The following is a 6000-nucleotide window of genomic DNA, read 5'->3' on the forward strand; positions in this document are numbered from 1 at the left end:
TAGACCAGGCTGGCCTCAAACTCAAAGATCTGCCTGCTTCTGCCTTCTTAGTGCTGGGATTAAAGGACTATGCCACCACCACCCAACCCAAAAAAAGATTTACTTGTTATTTTAATTTTTTTCAACCTGTCCTACTTGAATCATGGTGGGATGTGTGTGTGTGTATGTGTGTGTGTGTCTGTGTGTGTATGCGTGTGTGTGTGTGAGCATGCATGTGTGTGTGCGTGCGTGCATGTGTGTGTGTCTGTGTGTGTCTGTGTCTGTGTAAAACAAAAGAATAAAATGAAATTTTCTCAGTTATGCAGTATTGATACTTTGGACTGAATAGTTGTTTTTGTTGTCTTTGTTTTGTTTTTAAGACAGGGAATTCCTTTGTAGCCCTGGCTGGCCTGAAATTCACTGTGTAGACTGAGACTGCCTAGAACTCACAAAAAGTGAACTCCTTCTGCCTTCCTAGCCCTGAGATCAAAGAAACGAGCCACCACCACCCAACCCAAAAAAAGATTTACTTTTTATGTTCTATGTATGTTTGGGTACCTGCATGTATGTATGTGCACCACATGCTTGTTGGATTCTCACAGACTGGAATTACAGACATTTGGGAACCTTCTGATTCGGGTACGGAAGTAAACCTGAGTCCTATGTAAGAGCAGCTCTGGTCTCAACCTCTGAGTCATCTCTCCAGGTCCGGTGCTCCCTCGACTTCTGAGTCATCTCTCCAGGGCCGTGCTCCCTCGACCTCTGAGTCATCTCTCCAGGGCCGGTGCTCCCTCGACCTCTGAGTCTTCTCTCCAGGGCCAGTGCTCCCTCAACCTCTGAGTCTTCTCTCCAGGGCCAGTGCTCCCTCAACCTCTGAGTCGTCTCTCCAGGTCCAGTGCTCCCTCGCCTCCTTTTTCTCCAGACCGGGTCTTTCTCTATATTTCAGGAACTCAGTGGGTACACCAAGGTGACCTTGAACTCACACAGATCCATTTGCCTTTGCCTCCCTTGTGCTGAGATTAAAGGTGTGGGCTACCTTGCCCAGTCTGACCTTGAACTCAGTTTTTTGAGGGGAGATTGGTTTTGGTGTTTTGAAACAGGGTGTTTGGGGCTAGAGAGATGACTCTGATTAAGAGCGCACATTGCACTTCCTGAGGACCTGAGTTTGATCCCTTGCACACCCACATCATATGGCTTACAACTGCCTGCAAACACAACTCTTTGGGGAATCTGACACCTTGGACCTCTGTGGGTACTTGTACTTATGTGCATACACACACACACACACACACACACACACACACACACACACACAGCATCCTTAAAATAACAAAAAGAGCTGGGCACAATGGCACAGGCCTTTGATCCCAACACTTGGGAGGCAGAGGTAAGCAGATGTCTGTGAGTTCAATGCCAGCCCTGTCTACAAAGCAAGTCCAGGACAGTCAGGGCTGGTTATACTGAGAAATCCTATCTTGAAAAACAAAACAAGAAAGAAAGAAAGAAAGAAAGAAAGAAAGAAAGAAAGAAAGAAAGGGAAAGATATATATATAGACAGAGATACAGATGGAAAGACAGAGAGAGACAGGGAGACAGAGAGACAAAGAGACAGAGAGAGATAGAGAGAAAGACAGAGACAGAGAGAGACAGACAAGACAGACAGACAGACAGACAGACAGACAGACAGACAGAGATAGAAACAGGGACAGAGTCTTTCTAGATAACCTTAGCTGTCCTGGACCTTACTGTGTAGAGAAGGCTGGCCTTGAACTTATGGAGACCCAGATGCCTCTTCCCCGCCCCCCACCCCCAGTGCTGGGATTAAAGGTGACCTTGAATACTTGATCACTCTCTGCACCTAGAAAGTCCTGGAATGACATGTGTGCAGTCCACAGCCAGGTAGATGGTTTGCTCGCCACCCACATTTGATCCCTACCCCCATTTTTGCCTAGTTTTAGATTTACATTATTTTATGTGTATGTGTATTTTGCCTGCATCCATGTATGTGTACTTAGTGTGTGCCTGTTGCCTTCCCAGACCCTAAGCAAATGTCAGATTCCCCAGAACTGGAGTTACAGATGGTTATGGGCACCAGAAAGCAAATCCAGATCCTCCTCTAGAGCAACAGACACTCTCAAAGACAAATACAGAACCATCTCTCCAGTCTTCCTCTGTTTTGATTTTTGTTGTTGATGTTGATTTTTGTTTGTTTGTTTGTTTGTTTGTTGGACTCAGGATTTCTCTGTGTAGCTCTGGCTGTCCTGGAACTCACTCTTTAGATCAGGATAGCCTCAAACTAGGAAATCCACCTGCCTCCCAAGTACAGGGACTGAAAAGAGGCACCACCACCTTGCCAGCTTGGTTTTTATTTGGCGGCGGGGGTGTGTATGGAGGGAGGCATGTATGTGGACATCCAAGGGCAGCTTTGGGGGTCATTTCTCTCCTAACACCGGGTCTTGGGGATCTAACTCAGGTTGTCAGGCTTGGTAGCAAGTGCCTTTACCCACTGAACCATTTTGCCAACATTCCTTTCTATTTTGAGACACAATCATTCTATGAAGCCCAGGCTAGCCTGAAAGTCGTAGCATGTACAGGGATCACATGCATACGCCACCATATGTATCCAGCCAATGAATATTTGGTTTAAACACTGCTGTTTGGGGAGCTGGAGAGAGAGGTCTTCAGCCAAGAGCACATACTGCTCGTCCAGAAAACCAGATCGGGTTCCCAGCCCCCACGTCCCTCCATAACTCCAGCTACAGGTCATCAGAAGAGTATTTTTGGTCTTTGAAGGCACCTGTACTCATGTGCACAAACCACACACAGATACACACATACAAAAGTCAAAAAATAAAACTAAAGTATTCAATTAATTGAGATTCCTTTTCTTTTCTTACAGGTTGTTTGTGAGCTGCCTGATGTGGGTGCTGGGAACTGAACCCAGGTCCTCTGTAAGAGCCGAATGTACTCTTGACCTCAGAGTCGTTTCTCTCCAGCCTCCCAGCTGTTGCATTTAAATGGCTATAAGCTTGGTTCTTTCTGCTGACAGATGTCAGAATCTTAGGTTTTCCATCTCTTGTAATGACCCAGGTAGAAAGCTGGAAGGTGTTTGAAACCTCTAAATGGACCAGGTATAACAGTATATACTAGTGAGTGGAGAATTGGCTCTGTGTTTTAAGAACATCAACTGTTCTTCCAAAGGTCCTGAGTTCAATTCCTGGCAACCACATGGCAGCTCACGACCATCTGTAATGGGGTTTGGTGTCCTCTTCTGGTGTGCAGGTGTAGGTGCTGCAGGGAGGCTATTTTATACACGATAAATGAATAAACCTTTTTAAAACAAAAACAAAAAAAAAACAGTGTGCAGCTTTAATTCCAGCTCTCAAGACAGGAGGCAAAGCCAGGGGAAATCTCTGAATTTCAGGCTAGTTTACAGAGTAGACTGGTCTACTACAGAAAGGTTGGTCTACAGAGTAAGTTCGCCCTCTACCCCTCCCTCTCCCTCTCCCTCTCTCCCTCTCCCTCTCCCTCTCCCCCTCCCCCTCCCCCTCCCCCTCCCCCTCCCCCTCCCCCTCCCCTCCCCCTCCCCCTCCCCCTCCCCCTCTCCTCCCTCTCTCCCCCTCCCCCTCTCCTCTCTCTCCCCCTCTCCCTCCCCCCCTCCCCTCCCCCTCCCTTTTCCCTCCCCCTCCCTTTTCCTTCCCCCTCCCCCTCCCTCCCCTCCCCCCCCCCCCCCCCGCCATGGAATATAAATTGTAGCTAGTCTTTTCTACTTTGTGGGTTCTTCTTTTTCCCACACTTAAATCTCTCCATTTTCACCCCCTGTCACTAGATAGGATAGAAAAAGGGATGGAGGAGAGAGAGATAGACATCCCTACATCTAAATTTTCTTCTTGTTTCTTTGTTGAGCATGACTACTAACAAATGGTAGCCAACCCCCCTGAACAAAGCCTCTCACAAGCTCCCTGAATTCCAAATTGTCACACAATCACAGAGATTATCTGCAGCTGGCAACACCACGCCTTTGCTAGAGCATGGGGCAAATCATAGTCAGCTGCTACAGACCGTCCTAAGCGGCCCACAGTTCACACTCAACTGCTGCGGACCGTCCTAAGCAGCCCCACAGTTCATAGTCAGCTGCTGCGAACCGTCTTAAGCGGCCCACAGTTCACAGGTGGAATTAAAACAAAAACATCTTCTTGTAAGATTTCTGTGTTTTTTTAAGAAACAAAATTCCAGAATTTTCAAAACTGTCACTACAATAAATGACTCTGTAATTCATTAAATCACCTTTCATTGTATGTATGCATGCATGCATGCATGTATGTGTGCATGCATGTGTTATGCATGTATGCATGTGTGTATGTGTATTTATGTTGTGTATGTATGTGTGTATCTGTGTAGTATGCATGCATACATGCATATGTGTATGCATGGATATATATGTGTGTATGCAGTATGTATGTGTGTATGTGTGTATGTGCGTATGTATGTATGTATGTATGTGTATATGTGTGTATGCATGAGTTTAGAGAACCAGATCCTTTCTACATATCCCAGATTGGCTTCAGACTAACTACATAGCTCATATTGGCCTCAGACCCAGATCCTCCACCTCAGATTTCCTCTTCAGTGCTAACGTTGTAAGTATACAACACAGCACCATACCTGGACAATTATTGATAATAAGGGTCTCAGAAGAATTAGATCTGTCTTGCTCAGGTTCCAGGTAATCTCTAGTAATAAAAACTTTTACTATGCAACGCCGTTCTCATTCATTCCTCTGAATGTGTATGTATTCGTTCCTCTCTGTGTGAGTCTGTGTCTGCATGTGTGTGCGTGCGTGTGTGTCTGTGCTTGTGTGTGTCTGTGTGTGCATGTGTGTGTCTGTGTGTGTGCTTGTGTGTGTGTGTGTATGTGTTTTAAAATATATTTTATGTATGAAAGTTAACTTTCGGGCTGGTGAGATGGCTCAGCAGCTAAGAGCACTGGCTGCTCTTCCAGAGGTCATGAGTTCAATTCCCGGCAACCACATGGTGACTCACAACTATCTGTAATGGGATCTGATGCCCTCTTCAGGCAGGCGGATGTATATGCAGCAGAGCACACATACATTAAATAAATAAAAATAAAATAAAGTTAGCTTTCATGCCTGGTGCCTAGGGAGGTCAAAAGAGACTGTCTGCTCCTCAGGAAACAGACTTATAGATGGTTGTGAGCTATCATGTAGGTACTGGGAACTGAACCTCAGTTCTCTATAAGAGCAACAAATAGAACTGGAGAGATGGCTCAGCTGTTAAGACACTGACTGCTCTTTCAGAGGACCCATGCTCAATTCCTAGCAACCCGTATGGCAGCTCACAGCTACCTGTAACTACAGTTCCAGGGGAATCCATGTGCTGTTCTGGCCTCCAAGGGCACTGTATGCATGTGGTATTGAACATACACATGAAACAAAAAATGAATAAATATTATAAATTTTTAAAAAGAGCCACAAGGCCTGGAGAGATGGCTCAGCAGTTGAGACAATTGGCTGCTCTTCCAGAGGTTCTGAGTTCAGGTCCCAGTAACCACAACGTGGCTCACAACTGTAATGGGATCTGCTGCCCTCTTCTGGCCTGCAGGTGTACATGCAGATAGAGCAGATAGTCCCTTAATTTCCTCCTTTTTAAGTGTTTGTGCCAGGGTCTGGTTTAGAGGGTCTTGCTATGTTGCCCAGGCTGCCCACAACCTTGCTGTCCTTAATCAGGCCTCAGCTTTCTGAGTGCTGGCTTACAGCTATGTACCCCCATATCCAGCTCTCACTAATCGCGTCTCTTGATCCATAACCTGTATTAACTGGTGGGAAACGACTGGTGCCTATGGTGCTGATCTCGTACAAACTTGTTATATGGCCAAGGCTGACCTTAAAATTTACTTTCTTCTGAAACAGAATCTCACTGTGTAGCTCAAACTGGCCTGGAACTCACATAAATCCACATGTTCTTTTCTCTGAAGTTCGGGCATTAAAGGTGTATGATGTGC

The sequence above is a fragment of the Arvicanthis niloticus genome, chromosome 6 (assembly GCF_011762505.2).
Source record: "Arvicanthis niloticus isolate mArvNil1 chromosome 6, mArvNil1.pat.X, whole genome shotgun sequence".
Classification (NCBI taxonomy): domain Eukaryota; kingdom Metazoa; phylum Chordata; class Mammalia; order Rodentia; family Muridae; genus Arvicanthis; species Arvicanthis niloticus.